This window comes from Callorhinus ursinus, unplaced genomic scaffold (assembly GCF_003265705.2).
Source record: "Callorhinus ursinus isolate GAN/ISIS: 27379988/994484 unplaced genomic scaffold, GSC_fseal_2.0 scaffold40, whole genome shotgun sequence".
NCBI lineage: Eukaryota > Metazoa > Chordata > Mammalia > Carnivora > Otariidae > Callorhinus > Callorhinus ursinus.
The window spans coordinates 14873727-14892255 of record NW_027397102.1 but is presented as its reverse complement, the minus strand read 5'-3'; the positions used below and the strand labels follow the sequence as shown (position 1 = coordinate 14892255).

The window sequence follows — 18529 nt, the reverse complement described above, 5'->3', positions numbered from 1 at the left end:
GATCTGAGAATATGCAGGGAATAATCTCAGTCTTTTGGTGTCGGCTGAGACCTGATTTGTGACCCAGTATGTGGTCTATTCTGGAGAAAGTTCCATGTGAGCTCAAGAAGAATGAGTATTCTGTTGTTTTAAGGTGGAATGTTCTGTATATATCTATGAGGTTCATCTGGTCCAGCATATCATTCAAAGCTCCTGTTTCTTTGCTGATTTTCTGCTTAGATGATCTGTCCATTGCTGAGAGTGGAGTATTGAGGTCTCTGACAATTAATGTATTGTTATCAATATGACTCTTTATTTTGGTTAACAGTTGGCTTATGTAGATGGCTGCTCCCATGTTGGGGGCATAGATATTTACAATTGTTAGATCTTCTTGTTGGATAGACCCTTTAAGAATGATATAGTGTCCTTCTGTGTCTTTAACTACAGACTTTAGTTTAAAATCTAATTTGTCTGATATAAGAATTGCTACCCCAGCTTTCTTTTGAGTTCCGTTGGCATGGAAGATGGATATCCATCCCTTCACTTTCAATCTGGATGTATCTTTAGCTTCAAAATGAGTCTTTTCTAGACAGCGTATGGATGGGTCCTGTCTTTTTATCCAATCCAAAACCCTGTCCTGTTTTTTGGAAGCATTTAGGACATTCACGTTGACAGTGATTATTGAAAGATATGAATTAATTGTCATCATGGTGCCTGTGAAGACGTTGTTTTTATAGATTGTCCCTGTAAAATTCTGTTGCATATCACTCCTGGGGTCTTTCTCCTTTTATAGAACCCCCTTAATACTTTTTGCAGGGCTGGCTTAGTGGTCACATATTCTTTCAGCTTCTGCCAGTCTTGGAAGCTCTACATCTCTCCATCCATTCTAAATGACAGCCTTGCTAAATAAAGTATTCTTGGCTGCATGTTCTTCTCATTTGGTACCCTGAATATATATCTTGCCAGGCCTTTCTGGCTTGCCAGGTCTCTGTGGATAGGTCTGACGTTATTCTGATGTTCCTCCCTCTGTACGTAAGCAATCTCTTCCCCCTAACTGCCTTTAAGATGGTTTCCTTGGTTCTTAGATTTATGAGTTTTACTATTACATGCCGGGGTGTTGGCCTGTTTTCCTTGATATTGAGAGGGGTCCTCTTTGTGTCTAGGACATGAATGTTTGTTTCATTTCCCAGATAAGGGAAGTTCTCAGCTATAATTTGCTCAAATACATCTTCTAGTCCTCTCTCTCTCTCCATTCCCTCTGGGATTCCAATAATTCTGACATTGGAATGCTTCATGTTGTCACTTATTTCTCTGATTCTATTTTCATGGATTCTGGGTTGTTTTTCCCTGACCTCTTCTTTTCCCTTTTTATCTATTAAATTGTCTTCTAGGTCACTTATTCGTTCTTCTGCCTCACTTACCCTAGCTGTTAGATTATTTAGATTAGATTGGATCTCATTGATATCATTTTTAAGTTCTGCAAATTCAGCTTTCATTTCTGCCCTTAGAGACTCTATTTTGCCATTAATTGATTTCTCCATTCTAGCTATTGTCTTCAGAATTGCTAGCCTGAATTCCATCTCCGACATCTTGGTTATACCTGCATCCATTTGTAAATCTGTGGCATAAGTCATAATCTCTGATTCTTTTCTATTTTGGGAGTTCCTCCTCCTCATAGTCATTGTGTTGATGGGTGGTTGAGGGAATGTATAGAGTCCAAATTATTGGGCAGAACCCAAGAAAATGTACCTGATTTCTAGGGACTTTAGGGTTGCTGGTCTCTTGTTTTACCAGCCTGTCTTCTGGAGGAGGGGCCTGTTGTGCTGTTACTCAGTCAACCCTGTTTGGGCAGAGTTGCCCTGCCCCTCTGTGGTGGGGGATGGGCTCAGTGGAAATCAGTTTTTTGGGGCTTTTGTTCTCTGGTGGCTTTCCCTGGCGGTTTTCCACATCTCTTCCGAGAGTCAGAGCAGAAGATACTGTTTCCAACCCTTTGCTTCAGAGCAGAGAGTTTGCAGTCTGTTCTTCAGTGAGCTCTCCAGGCCACACTGTCTCCATTTCTGTCTGTGCTGCTATAAACTGCAGTATCCTTGGTTCTGTGCCCTTCCGCAGCACTCCCAGTCCTCACCTCCAGGTCAGGGCACGTCTCTGCCCTTTGTGCTTCTAAAACTGCCAGCTGATCCCAGTTTGCATGCACGACCCCTCTGCTCCTGGTTTCTGTCCCTGGGCTGCCCTAAAGTCCTTTCCCCACCGCTACCAGTCTGCGAGTCTGTGCCCCATTCCCAGCGTGGGAGGCTGTCCCTCACTGGAGGTGTAGGATCCCCACAGCGAGGCTCCCTCCCACTGCCGTTTATCTTCCGATATCTGCCTGCGGAATCACGGGCTCCCTGTTTCATACCTGGAAACAACCGCCTGTGATATTCTGTTTGTAGAGATCCAGATCTATTTTCTTACATCTCAGGCTGATTTCGTGGGTACTCAGAGTGGTCTGGTAGATATCCAGCTCAATTCCGGGGACCAGTTGAAATAGGGTCCCCTACTCTTTCACCATTTTCCCCCATCACCTCTATCACTTTAAATCAAAAGCCAGAAATTATTAATCTTAGTGAGGAAGGCATGTTGAAAACCAAGATACACTGAAAGCTAGCCTCTTGTGCCAAGCAGTTAGCCAAGGTGTGAATGCAAAGGAAAAGTTCTTGAAGGAAATTAAAAGTGCTAATCCAGTGAATACATGGTTGATAAAAAAGTAAAACAGCATTTTTGCTAATATGAAGAATGTTTTAGTGGTGTGGATAGATCGAACCACTCACAATATTCCCTTAAGCCAAAACCAATCCAGAGCAATGCTCTAATTCTCTTCAATTCTGTGAAAGCTGAGAGAGGTAAGGAAGCTGCAGAAGAAAAGTTTGAAACTAGCAGAGGTTGGTTCATAAGGTTTAAGGATAGAAGCCATCTCCATAACACAAAAGGGCAAGGTGAAGCAACAAGTACTGGTGTAGAAACTACAACAAGTTATCTAGATGACCTAGCTAAGATAATTAGTAAAGGTGGCTATACTAAACAATAGATTTCCAATATAGATGAAACAGCCTGCTACTGGAAGAAGATGTTATTTAGGACTTTCATAGCTAGAAAGGAGAAGTCAATGCCTGACTTCAAAGCTTCAAAGGATAGGTTGACTATATTGTTAGGGGCTAATGAACCTGGTGACTTTAAGTTGAAGCCAATTCTCATTTACCATTCCAAAAATCCTAGGACCCTTAAAAATTATGCTTAATCTACTCTGCCTGTGTTCTATAAATGGGAAAACAAAGCCTAGACAATTGCACATCTGTTTATAACATGGTTTACTAAATATTTAAGCTCATTCTAGGGACCTACTCCTCAGAAAAATATTTATTTCAAAATATTACTTGTCAATGAAAATGCACCTGGTCACCCAAGAGCTCTGATGGGGATGTACAATAAAATTAATGCTGTTTGCATGCCAGCTAACACAACATTCATTCTTCAGCTGTGGATCAAAGAGCCATTTTGACTTTAAAAATTTTATTATTAAGAAATACATTTTGTAAAGCTATAGCTGCTGTAGTGATTCCAATGATGGATCTGGGCAAAATAAATTGAAAACCTTGTACAAAGGATTCACTATTCTAGATGTTATTAAGAACATTCATGATTCATAGGAAGAGTTGAAAATATCAATATTATCAGGAGTTGGAAGAAGTTGATTCCAATCCTCATGGATGACTTTGAGGGGTTCAAGACTTCCGTGGGGGAAGTAATTGCAGATATGATGGATATTACAGGAAAACTAGAATTAAGAAGCAGAGCCTAAAGTTGTAACTGCATTGTTGTCAGCTCACAATAAAACTTTAATTGATGAGGAGTTGTTCCTTATGGATTAACAAAGAAATTGACTTCTTGAGATGGAAATTACTCCTGGTGAAGATGCTGCGAAGATTGTTGAGATGGCATCAAAGAATTTAGACTATTACATTGATATTGATAAAGTTGATAAAGCAACAACAGGGTTTGAGATGATTGACTTCCATTTTGATAGAAGTTCTACTTTGGGTAAAATGCTATCAAACTGCATTGCATGTTACAGAGAAATGGTTTGTGAAAGGAAAAGTCAATCAATGTCACAAACTTCACTGTTGTCTGCTTTTAAGAAATTGCCGCAACCACCATCCTGATCAGTCAGCAGCCTCAACATTGAGGAAAGACATCCACCAGAAAATAATATGACTCACTGAATGTTGAGATAATGTTCAATATTTTTAGCAATAAAATATATTTAAATTAAGGTATGTACTTTTTTAGACCTAATGTTATTGCATACCTAATAAACTACAATTTAGTGTAAGCATTGCATTTATATGTAGTAGGAAAGCAAAAAAAAAATATAGACTTGTTTTGTTGTAATATTCACCTTATTGCAGTTGGGACCAAACCTGAAAAATCTTCAAGGTATGCCTGTATATTGCTTAGAAGAAAACAATGGAACAAATTGTGATCTTGTGTTTGGCAATGGTTTCTTAGAAATGCCAACAAAAGTACAAACAACAAAATTGATTTTTGTCAAATTTAAACATTTTTGCTTTGAGAAAAAGATCTATTCAAAAAATAAAAAATAAGCAAAATACTAGGTAAAAATATTTGTAAATTATATACATGATAAGGCAATGTATCCATAATGTATAGAAAACTCCTACAACTCAACAATAAAAAAAACCCATAAATATGGGTAAAGAATTTCACTACATATTTATACAGAGAAAAAAATACACAAATGACCAATAGAAAGATAAAAAGATGCTCAAAAAGGGCGCTTGGGTGGCTCAGTCAGTTGAACATCTGACTCTTGATTTCAACTCAGGTCACAATCTTGTGGTCATGGGATTTCTGTTCCTTCCCCTGCTCTCTCTCTCTCTCAAATAAATGAATGCAATCTTTAAAAAAAAAAAGATGCTCAACATTATTAGTCATTAGAAAAATGCAAATTAAAATCACAAAATATCACTTCACACTTGCTATGATGGTTATAATAAAAAAATACGATAATAACAAGTGTTGGGCAGATGTGGAGCAACTGGAAACTTCGTGCTGGTTGAAGGGAAAGTAGAATAATACAGCTACTTTGGAAAACAGTTTGGCCATTCCTCAAAAGTCAAACATAGAGTTAACACATAATCCAGCAATTCTAATCCTAGGTATATATCAAAGAGAATTGAAAACATGTTCCAACAATTGGTGTAGCAGCATTATTCATAATAGCCAAAGGGTGGGAAGACAAAAAATAGCCATTGAACAAGGACTGGCTAAACAACATGTGGTACACCCATACAATGAGATATTATTCATCAATAAAACACTACTGAACTGAACTGTAAACTTAAAAATGGTTAAGATGGTATGTTTTATGTCATTTTTTTACCACAATTGAAAAAAAAAAGCAAACAGGATTTGAAGTACTGATATACATGCTATAAAATAGGGCTAAACCTTGAAAGTATGCTATGTGAAAGATGACAGAGAACACTGTAAATAAATAATTCCATTTATAATAACTGTTCAGAACAGGCAAACCAATAAGGACAGATAGTAAATTAATGGTTGCCTATAGCAAGGCGAGTTGGTGTAATCAGGGATGACTGCTAGTGGGTATAAGGTTTCTGGGGTGACAAAAATGTTCCAAAGTTAGATTGTGGTGATGGTTGCACAACTCTGAATACACTAAAACCTACCAAATTGTATAATTTAAATGGGTATATTTTATGGTATGTAACTTATATCCCAATAAAGTGGATAAAAATCTATCTACCTATCTGTTATCTATCTATCTATCATCTGTCTATCCATCATCTCTATCATCTCTCTATCAATCAGACTTAGAGACTTGAGTCTAAAGGATAGAATATGGAAAGAGAAAAAGAGCAACTTTACAGTGGAGAAAGCTGACAGAAATTACCTTAAGCAAGTGTTCAAGGATAATATCCTTGGTAATGTCATAAAGATATTATGTACCCTCTGATATAATGTAAAAAGTAAAGTATTTTACACTTCTATTATTCTTTCACAAAACCCATAACCACAGTCTAATAATCAGACAAACCCAGACAAACACAAATTGAGTGACATTCTAGAAAATACCTCTGACTAATACTCTTTAAAAGTGTCAAATTCATGAGACATTGTCACAGATTCAAAAAACAAAGAAGACATGACAACTAAATACAATGTGGTGTCCTGACTTGGGTTCTGGAATTGAGAAAGAATATCATTGGAAAAGCTGGTTTAATTTGAATAGTGTCTATAGTTGTGTTTTAACAGTGTTGATGTCTTAGTTTTGATAAGTGTACCAGTTATAAAAAATTATTCTAAAATAATAAAAATTCACAATATAGTATTAGATATGTAGTATATGTAACTATTGCACTTCCAATTTAAAAATCATTTAATTAAACAAAAACAAATATATAATGATTATTTCAGTGGTAAAATTATAGATAGTAAAAAATAACTTTTGATATTAAAATAAAATTATATGACATAAATGTTTTCTTCTTATATTTCTCCCCCTTCCATGATGAAACATAATCATGTTAAATTAGTAGCATTATCAAAATACAGAATCTAAAGGAGACAATATCACTGTATGTTAGAATTGGGGGTGATAAATTTTAGCAATATGTTGGATACAATTTTATGAATAAAATAAATTGTATAATGCACATCATTGAAATATATATAATTTATATAAATTAAATGGAAAATTTATGTAATTGAAAAAATATAGGGCTTATTTAGAGTGCATTATTGACTCCTCAGTGTTTTGAGCCTTTGTAATCTAACTATAGATCCAAGTTATTATGATCTCACTTTTCTATTTATGTACTCTCATCCCCCCTCCAATGCAAAGCTGTTCATATGTATCCTTATCATTAAAAAGCAATACATGAATCACATTTAAAAAGGGCTGAGATAATTTTTTTATGCCAATGTGCAATCTGTTGGTAAAGTGACAACACAGCCATATTCTCCACTCTGTCTTTGAGGAATAAAGTACAAAGCTTTGAGAAAATGTCATTTTTTTTCAGTAACGTTCACTACCTCTGAGTTGTCTGTGTAAAAGGTAATAAACTGTTTAGCTTCAAGAAACATCAAACAAGCCATGTTCCACAATTGTAAGTATTCTCTTTGTCTTTATGAAACTTTGATAATCCATGCATCTGTATTAATTTATAAGTTCATCTTGTCTTTTTTTAAGGAACAGAAGATGGATTATCATAATGTTATACATAAATCTACAAGACCCAGGGAATTTAGTTTGAAATTAACTGTGTGTCATATGACTTCAAGGAATTTAATAAATACCTTAATTTGGATATTTAATAAATACTCTAATTATTAGGGCAAAAATAATAAATTTAGATGTTTTGCATCTCATACACTAAAAATTATCAAAGGATGAGATAAGAAAGGAAATGCTATATTTAATGTTTAGTGTCAGATTCTTAATACAGGCACAAAATAGCATTCTTGTTAAAATGCAAATGTTGCTGCCTGATTTTTAAAATGATAGTTCTCCTTATAACTAATGTCAAGTTGAGATTATTTATAGGGAGTCTACACATAAAAACTTGAAGATTAAAAAATAAACAGTAAAAGAAGAATGACTCTATAATTTTAATAAAGCATATATGGGGATGAGATAGAGAAGCTATAACCATAGACTTATATGCATACATCTAGTAAGGTCCATCCAGACCTTGTTTATATTTTAAAATATGCAAAAATATGCATATTAAATCTTGCTATCTGGCTTATCATTTTTAAGTTTAGACATTAACAGACAAATTAGCTTAGTTAAATTTAAAGGTCAAACTGTACTTAGTTATGACAATAGAGGGTTCAAACCATATTTAACAGTTATAAACTTCTTTGATAAACTCACCAAAAAGTGTCTCTCATGTTTTTTAACTTAAGATTTGTATGCCTTAAGATACTGACAATTATTCAAGAACAGAATTACAAATGCACCTTTATTTTTCAAATTCTTTTTTTATTATGTTATGTTAATCACCATACATTACATCATTAGTTTTTGATGTAGTGTTCCATGATTCATTGTTTATGTATAACACCCAGTGCTCTATTATGTACGTGCCCTCTTTAATACCCATCATCAGGCTAACCCACCCACCCCCAGCCCATCCCCAACCCATCCCCTCCCCTCTAGAACCCTCAGTTTGTTTCTCAGAGTCCATAGTCTCTCATGGTTCATCTCAAAGTCATAGAAAATTTCATAGATTAATGAAAACAAGGAACAACTCTTTTTTATTCTATTTGGAAGAAAAATGAGTTTTATCTTCAGGCTAAGAAGGCCTTCAGTAAAATTTGCACCCAGAAAATAATAAAAATGGGAAAATAATAATGCTATTATTATATCGTGTAATATTAAACATCTATGATGTTCAAAGGGCAGTGCTAAATCCTTTGTATGCATTAATTCATTAAATCCTCACCACATTCTATGAGGTAGTTGCTTTTGGTTTTTATATCTTGCAAATGAGTAACTGATATTTTAAGACCATAAATGGGTCTTTACTAAGAGGGAAGATGAGTGTTTATCTATAATTTGAAATGAGAAAACAAGGAAATATTTTTACATCAAGTCAGATTCTAACTTGTGAAATGAGTCACTTAAAGTTGACCAGAATTTAGTATCCTAAAAACCTGAATGAACTTAGTACGTCAGAAATTACCTTAATTTCCAAGATAGTTCTTGACTTTCTTGGATATATCTCAAAGGTCAAAGTTGTTGAAACTCCTTTATTAAAAATATGTTTAGAGATTTTTTTAAGGATAGTTATAGTATTAAAAGTTGCTTTTCAAAAAGTAAAATATTGTGTGGTAGGCAGAATATGCCAAAATGCCTAAATCTTAATCCTTGAAATCTTTATATATGTTATGTTACATAGCAAGAGGTAAATACATTTGAGGGTGGAATTAAGATGGCTAATCACATGATATTAAGATAAGGAAACTATCTGGATTTTCCTAGTAGACCCAATGTAGTCATAAGGTCCCTAATCGAGGGAGAAAGAAAAAGTAGATTCAAACCCAGAGAGATTACATTATAAGAACTCAACCAGGCCTTGCTGACTTTAAAAATGAAGAGGGGTAATGAGCCAAGGAATTCTGGCAGCTTCCAGAAACTGGCAAAAAGCAAAAAAATGGATTCTCCTCTAAAGCTTCCAGAATGCAAGACAGTCCCACCAATGCCTTGATTTTATTCAGACATCTGCCCTCCAGAACTGTAAAATAACAAATTTATGCTGTTTTAAGGCACTAAACTTGTGGTAATTTGTCACAGCATAAATAAGAATCTAATACAAGAGGAAAATTCTTTTAAACTGCTTGATTATTATACTAGTAATTCTAGGTGTTATCCAAAATGTTGGTTACAAATATTCATTAGAAGCATGCTAACAAATTGACTTTGAAAACAGAAGATATGCAATACTTGAAAAGCTTGAGAAAATGTATACCCATCTATCTATATCTATACCTTTATAGCTGTATATCCAAGTGTACAGGCACACATCACTTTATTGAACTTTATAGGTATTGCATTGTTTACAAATTGAAGGTTTGGGGCAAACTTGTGTCACGCAAGTCTATCAGTGCCATTTTTCCAACAACATTTACTTACTTTGTATTTCTGTGTCAGATTTTGGTAATTCTCAAAATATTTGAAACGTTTTCATTATTATTCTATTTGTTATGGTGATCTGTGATCAATGATCTTTCTCCATGATCCTCCCTCTCTTTGTGTTTCCCTATTCCCTGAGACACAGCAAGACTATAATTAGGTCAATCAACTGTACAAGGACTTCTAAGTGTTCAAATAAAAGGAAGAGTCAATCGATGCAGCAAACTTCATTATAATTTAAGATATTGCGACAGCCACCCTAAACTTCAGCAACCACCATCTTGATCAATCAGCAGCCATCAACATCAAAGAAAGACCCTCTAACAGCAAAAAGATTATGACTTGCTGGAAGCTCAAAATAAAAGATATAAAGTATGATACCATATGCCTAAAATATGGGGGGAAGAGGAGTAAATAGAGATTCAAACTTAGGTGACCATCAATGTAATATCGACTCACATATACAGAAGAGGTTATACACAAACTTGATGGTAAAGATAATGAAAACCACTAATATACAAAAAATAAAGAGAAAGAAATCCAAATATATCCCCAAAGAAAACCAGAAAACCATGAAAGAAAGAAAAAGAAAACAAGGATCAGAGAAAAACTTCAGAAGCAACAAACAAGTATTAAAATGGCAATAAAAACATATCTATCAATAATTACATTGACTATAAATGAATGAAATGCTCCAATCAAAAGATATAGGGTGACAGAATTATGAAAAAAAATCTATATGCTGCTTAAAAGAGATTCATTTTAGACCTAAAGACACCTGCATATTGAAAGTGAGGGGATGGAGAAACATTTATCTATCATGCAAATGGATATAAAAAGAAAGTCAAAGTGGAAATAATTATACAGGACAAAATATACTTTATTTTTTTAAAGATTTATTTACTTACTTTAGAGGGAGACAGAGAGAGAGAGAGAACAGGAAGAAGGGGCAGAAGGACAGGGAGAATGTCCCAAGCAGACTCCAAGCTAAACATAGAGCCCAATGCAGGGCTCGATTCCATGACCCTGAGATCACGACCTGAACTGGAATGAAGAAAAGGTCGCTTAACCAACTGAGCCACCCAGGCACTCCAGGACAAAATATACTTTATTAAAAAAAGATTGTAACAAGAGACAAAGAAGGACACTAAATAACAATAAAGGGGTCAGTTCAACAGAATATATATAACAATTGCAAATACTTCTGCACTCAACATAGAAGCACCCAAATAGATAAAGCAGTTAATAACAAACATAAAGGAAATAATTGATGATAATAATAATAAGGGTCTTTAAACACACTTATATCAATGGACAGATTATCTAAACAGAAAACAAACAAGGAAACAATCGTTTTGAATGACACACTAAAACAGATGGATTTAAAAGATATATTCAGAACATTTCATTCTGAAACATCAGAATACACATATTTTCAAGTGCACATGGGACGTTTTCCATAATAAACCATGTATCAGCCCATAAAACAAACTTCAAAGAACTCAAAATATCTAAATCATACCACACAACTTTTGTGAACATAAAACTAGGAAACTAGAAGTCAACCACAAGAAAACATCTGGAAAGAACACAAATACATGGGGTTAAACAACATGCTACTAAAAAAATGAATAGGTTAACTAATAAATCAAAGAAGAAATAAAAATAATATGTAGAAACAAATGAAAATGAAAACAGGACAATCCAAAACTTTTGAGATGCAGCAAAAGTTGTTGTAAGAGGGAGGTTTATAGCAATACAGACCTTCATCAGAAAACAATAAAAGTCCCAAATAAACAACCCTACTTAAACCTAAAGGAGCTAGAAAAAGAACAACAAACAAAACATAAAACCAGCAGAAGGAGGGAAATAATAAAGATTGGAGCAGAAATAAATGATATACAAACAAACAAAAAAATAGAATAGGTCAATGAAACCAGGAGCTGGCTCTTCAAAAAAATAAATAAAATTGATAAACCTCTGAATTATCAAGGAAAAAAGGGAGAAAGACTCAAATAAGTAAAATCACAAATGACAGTGGAGAATAAAAATACCAAAGAAATAAAAACAATTATAAGAGAATATTATGAAAAACTATGTGAGAAAAAATATTAGACAACCTGAAAAAAATGGATAAGTTACTAAAAACATATAAACTACAAAACTGAAACAGGAAGAAAAGGAAAATTTCAACAAACCTAAAACCAACAGAGAAATTGAATCATTAATGAAAAAAATCTCCCAACAATCAAGAGTCCAGAGTCAGATGGCTTTATAGGTGAATTCAACCAAACATTAAAGAAGAGTTAGTACCTATTCTCAAATGATTCCAAAAAAGAGAAAAGGAAAACTTCCAAATTCATTCTATGGTGCCAGCATTACCATGATACTAAAACCAAATAAAGGCTGCATTAAAAAAGGGTACTGCATACCAAAATGCCTGATGGATGTAAAAAATCTCAATAAAATACTAGTAAACTGAATCCAACAGTACATTAAAAGACACTTTTCCAATGACATACAAATGGCTAACAGACACATGAAAAAATGTTCATCATCATTAGCCATCAGGGAAATTCAAATCAAAACCACATTGAGATACCAAATTACACCAGTTAGAATGGCAAAATTGACAAGGCAAGGAACAACAAATGTTGGAGAGGTTGTGGAGAAAGGAGGACCCTCTTACACTCTTGGTGGGAATGCAAGTTGGTACAGCCACTTTGGAAAACAGACTGGAAGTGCCTCAAAAAACTAAAAATAGAGCTACCCTATAACCCAGCAATTGCACTGCTGGGTATTTACCCCAAAGACACAGATGTAGTGAAAAGAAGGGCCATATGCACCCCACTGTTCATAGCAACAATGTCCGCAATAGCCAAACTGCTGAAAGAGCCGAGATGCCCTTCCACAGATGAATGGATAAAGAAGATGTGGTCCATATATACAATGGAATATTACTCAGCCATCAGAAAGGATGAATACCCAACTTTTACATCAACATGGATGGGACTGGAAGAGATTATGCTAAGTGAAATAAGTCAAGCAGAGAAAGTCAATTATTATATGGTTTCACTTATTTGTGGAACATAAGGAATAGCATGGAGGACATCAGGAGAAGGAAGGGGAAAAAAAGGGGGGAAATCAGCGGGGGAGATAAACCATGAAAGACTATGGACTCCAAGCAACAAACTGAGGGTTTTAAAGGGGAGGGGTGTGCGGGGATGGGTTAACCTGGTGATGGGTATTAAGGACGGCACGTACTGCATGGAGCACTGGGTGTTATATGAAAACAATGAATCATGGATCACCACATCAAAAACTAGTGATGTATTATATGGTGACTAACATAACATAATGAAATATAATTAAATTAAAAAAAAAAGAATCCACAATCAAGTGGAATAAATCCCTGGGCTTCAAGGGAGGTTCAATATTTGCAAATCAATCAATGTGATAGACCACATTAGTAAAAGTAAGGATAAGAACCATATAATCCTTTCACAAAGTACAACACCTATTCATGATAAAGACCTTCAACAAATTGTTAGAGGGAAAATATCTCAACATAATAAAGACCACATATGAAAAACAGTGAACATCATCTTCAATAGGGAAAAACTGAGGGCTTTTCCCCTAAGGTTAGGAACGAGACAAGGATATCTACTCTCACCACTGTTTTCTCAACATAGTACTGTAAATCCTAGCTGCAGAAATCAGAAAACAAAAAGAAATAAAAGGCATCCAAATAGGTAAGGAAGAATTCAAACTGAAACTATTTGCACATGGCATGATACTATATATAGAATATTCAGAAGACTCCACCAAAAAATTTGTTAGAATAGATAAATGAATTCAGTAAATTCACAGGATACAAAATTAATATACAAAAATCCATTGCATTTCTCTACACCAATGATAAAGCAGCAGAAATAAATTAAGAAAACAATCCACTTTACAATTGCATCAAAAATAATATTATCAGGAATAAGCCTAACCAAAGCAGTGAAAGACCTGTAATCTGAAAGCTATAATACACTGATGAAAGAAGTTGAAGGGGCACCTGGGTGGCTGAGTTGGTTGAGCATCTGCCTTCAGCTCAGTTCATGATCCCAGGATCCTGGGATTGAGTCCCATATTGGGCTCCCTGCTCAATGTGGAGTCTGCTTCTCCCTTTACCCTTCCCCCCAGCTTGTGATCTCTCTCAAATAAATAAATAAAATTTTGAAAAACAAAAGAAAAAAGTTGAAGACCACAAAATGAAATGGAAAGATATTCTGTTGTCATGTATTGGAAGAACAAATATTGTTAAAATATCTGTACTACCCAAAGCAATCTACAGATTTATATTACAATGTTCTGAATATATATTTTAAATCCATCTGTTCTAGTGTGTCATTTAAACCTTTGTTTCCTTGTTTATTTTCTGTTTAGATAATCTGTCCATTGATATGTGTGTTTAAAGACCCTTACTATTTTTATCATCAATTATTTCCTTTACATTTGTTATTAATTGTTTCATCTATTTGGGTGCTCCTATGTTGGATGCATAAATATTTGCTAAAGAATATTATACTAAGCAAAATAAGTCAGCAAGGGAAAGACAGACACTGTATGATCTCACTAATATGTTTAGTTTAAGAAAATAAAGAAATGAGTTAAGGGGAATAAAAAGAGGCAAACCAAGAAAGACATTTTTAACTATGGAGAACAAACTGATGGTTACCAGAGGGGTGATGGGTTTGAGGATGTGTTAAATATGTGACAGGGGTTAAGGAGTGCAGTTGTGATAAGCATAGGATGAAGTAAAGAAATGTTAAATTATTATATTGTATACCTGAAACTAATATGATACTGTATATTAAATAACTGGAATTAAAACAAAAACAAAAAAAGATAAACAGAGTTTCAGAGACCTGTGGCATACCACCAGATGGACCAATATATGCATAATGGGAGTCTTAAATCCAGAGGAAAGAGTGAAAGGGGAAAAAATAATATTTGAAGAAATAATCACCAAAACCACCCCCAAATTTGGTAAAATATATTAATGTACACATTTTAGAATCTCAATAAACTCTGATAAACACCCATACACAACATAATCAAACTCTTGAAATACAAAGACAGAGATAATTTGAAAGTAGTAAGAGAAATGGGGCTGATTCTTATAAAGAATATTTAATAAGATTTACAGCTAATTTCCCATCAGAAGCTATGAAGTCCATAGGGCAGTGGGGTGATATATTCAAATTGTTGAAAGAAAAAAATACTTCAAGAATTCTTTATCCCAAAAAAGTGCCATTTAACAATGAACAAGAAATTAAGACATTCCCAGATTTTTTAAACAAAATGAGAAATTCCATTGCTAGAAATTCTGCCCTACAAAATATAATAAAGGGATGTCTTCAGACCGAAATAAGTGGGCATTAAAGAGCAACACAAATCCATATTTTTTAAAAAAACTAGTAAAATAAATACATAGATAAATATAAAACATAATAAATTTTTCATTTGTGACTTTTTCTCTTGATTTGAAATAAGCTTCATAAAGCAATAATTATAAATCATTTCATTGACACACAAGGCATAAAGACATAATTTCTATGACATAACAGCAAAATGGAAGGGAGAAAGAATAGAATTATCTAGAAGCAAAGTTTTTGTATACTATTGAAATTATGTTTGTATTAATTAGAACTAGATTTTAAAAGTTAAATTGTTAATTGTAATCCCTAGGTTAACCTTTAAGAAAATGACTTAAAAATATAATAAAAGAAATAACAAAAGAATTAAAAATGATGCACGGGAAAATATTTATTTAACAAAAACGAGGGCAGCAATGGAGGAATAAAGTAATAAAAAAGACATAAGACATGTAGAAAATAAATAAAAATGAAAAATGTAGGTCTTAACTCAGTAATTTATTAAATGTAAACAGATTAAACACCTCAATCAAAAGGTATAAATTGACAGAATAAATTGAAAAATGATTCAACTATGTGCTGTCCTAAGAGAAAAACTTTAGATTCAAAAATACAAACAGGTTGAAAGTAAAAGGATAAAAAATATATATATATATCATGCAAACCGTAATCAAAAGAGAATTGGAGCACTGGGTGTTGTATGGAAGTGATGAATCACTACATTATACATATGAAACTAATATTGTACTGTATGTTAACTAACAGGAATTTTAAAAAAAACCTAAAAAAAAAACTGGGTACACTCTGTCTTTCAAAAAAAAAAAAGAAGAAGAAGAAGAATGGTAGAGAGATAAAAGTGTTACTAGAGACAAAGAAATATATTAGGTAAGAAAAAGAGATAAAATGCATCCATATTGAAAAGAAGTAAAACTATCTCTATCCACAGATGAGATTATTCTGTATACAGAAAATCTAAAGAAATACTCTTAAAAACTATAAAAGTTGATAAACAGTTTAGCAAGACTGCAGGAGAAAAATCAATAGAAAAATCAATTTTTAATTCACTAGCCATGAATAATTTGAAAATTTATGTTCAAAAACAATACTATTCACATTTAAAAAATATTTCGAGGGGCACCTGGGTGGCTCAGTCGGTTAAGCATCTGCCTTTGGCTCAGGTCATGATCCCAGAGTCCTGGGATCGAGCCCTGCATCAGGCTCCCTGCTCCACGGGAAGCCTGCTTCTCCCTCTCCTACTCCCTCTGCTTGTGTTCCCTCTCTCGCTGTGTCTCTCTGTCAAATAAATAAATAAAATCTTTAAAAAATATTTTGAAATATATTTAACAAAAGAAGTGCAAAATTTGTTCACTAAAACTACAAAACAATTGTGTAAGTCAAAAAATTAAATAAAATCTAAATAAATTGAAAAACATTTGTGTTCATGAATTGGAACAGTTATTATTAAGATGGCAATACTCCCCAAATTTTTCTACAGTTCAAAGATAATTGTTATTAAAATATGAGGTTATTCTTTTAAGAAATTGACTTGTTGCTCCTAATATTCTTATGAAAATTTAAGAGATCCAGATTAGCGAAAACTATCTTGAAAATGAAGAAGAAATTTGGAGGAATCAAGATTTCTGAATTTCAAAACTTACCACAAAATTATCATAACCAAGACTGTGGTACAATCATGAGGATAGACATAAATTAATGGACCACAACTGATAGTCCAGAAATAAACCCATTCATTTTGATCAATTTTTGACATGGCTGCCAAAATAGTTTAGGGATAAGGTATAGTCTTTTTGACAAATGCTGTTGAAACAATTTCATTTCCACATGCAGAACAATAGAGTTGGATCTCTATTTCACACCATATACAAACATTAACTCAAAATGAATCAAAGATCTATGTCTAAGAGCTAAAACTATAAAATTTTGTACAAGAAAACAAGGATGCAAATCTTAAAGACCATGTGTTGGACAGTTATTTCTTGATAAAAGACATAAAGCATAAACAACCAAATTAAAAATAGATAAGTAAGACTTCATCAAAATAAAAGCTTTTGTGCTTCAAAGGTCACTAACAAGAAAATGAAAAGACAACCTATAAAATGAAAGGAATTATCTGCAGATCACACATCTTATATATAACGAGCACCCAGAAAAAACAACCCTTAAAACTCAATAATACAAAGAAAAAATACCAATGAAAAATGAGCAAAATATTCAAACTTTTCTCTAAAGAAGATATAAAATGGCCAATAAACACATGTAAAGATTTTTAGCATTATTAATCATTAGGGAAATGTAAATCAAAGGCACAATGAGATAACACTTCATACCCACTATTATGGTTACAGTTAAAATGACAGATATTAACAAAGGTTGCTGAAAATTTGAAAACCTGGAACCCTCAAGCAGGGAAGACCTAAGATGGTGGAGTAGTAGGAGGACCCTAGGCTTGCCTATTCCCTAGAAAACAACTATATAAATCTCAAATAATTCTGAATACACAAGAAATTGATCCAAGGACTGACAGAACAAACTACACAACTAAAAGGAGAGAAGAAACAACATTGTGGAAGGCAGGAGGTGCAGAGATGTAGTCCTAAGGGCACTGCAGTGCTCCTATGGAGAAAGAGGCAGATAGCCTGGGGGCAGAGGACAAGCAATCTGAGGATCCACTGGGACACACTGGGAGAGACAGTTCCTACTTCTAGGAATGCATCTGGGAGAAGTGGCATTGCCTCTCTGGGGGCAAAGAGCCAGTGAGCACTTTTTTCCTCCCACATCCCTCACCATAGCTGCAGGGATAGCTGCTGAGGGTGGCCAATCTGGACACTGGTCCTCTGCTGTGTTTTACCCCAAATACCACACTCTGGTGCTTTGGTGCAACTATCCTTCTGGGACAAACCTGCATTAATCCCAGTATGGCAGGACCCTCCCCCAGAGGACAAGCATGGGTACCCTCCACACCATGTCCCAAAAGTCTAGAGTTTTAAAACTCAGCCATCCTGCCTAGGATAGAGCACAAGGTGCAAAGTGTTCCTAGGAAGGTAAGTGGCTGGGACACAAGGTAAAGGCAGCAATCTGAAGGATGCCTGGGACACACAAAGGAAGACTGTTTGCTCTTCTGGGAGTGCTTCCTGGACAGTTGCAGGCTCAAACTCCCCTCTCCAGGGACTTGGGAGCAGGCTGGTCCCATTTCCCTTTCCTGTCCCTCAGCACAGATTAACTTCAGTACTTCTATACCAAAATTAGAGGCCTAAAACACTTACACAAAGCCCCCACCCCCTGTGCTCTATTGGTGCTGCTTTCCACAGGCAAGTCTGCTTGAGAACCAGTACAATGGCCACACCCCCAGAAGACCAGCACAAATCCCTGCAAGTACCATGTCCAC

The 18529-nt window shown here is 34.4% G+C and overlaps 1 protein-coding gene across 2 annotated transcripts in view; it reads right to left on the bottom strand.

The window, feature by feature from the left end:
* The window catches only part of LOC112828530 (protocadherin-11 X-linked), a 639354-nt gene that overhangs the window by 112482 nt on the left and 508343 nt on the right, over positions 1-18529 (bottom strand). The gene's annotated exons all lie outside the window — the stretch shown is intronic.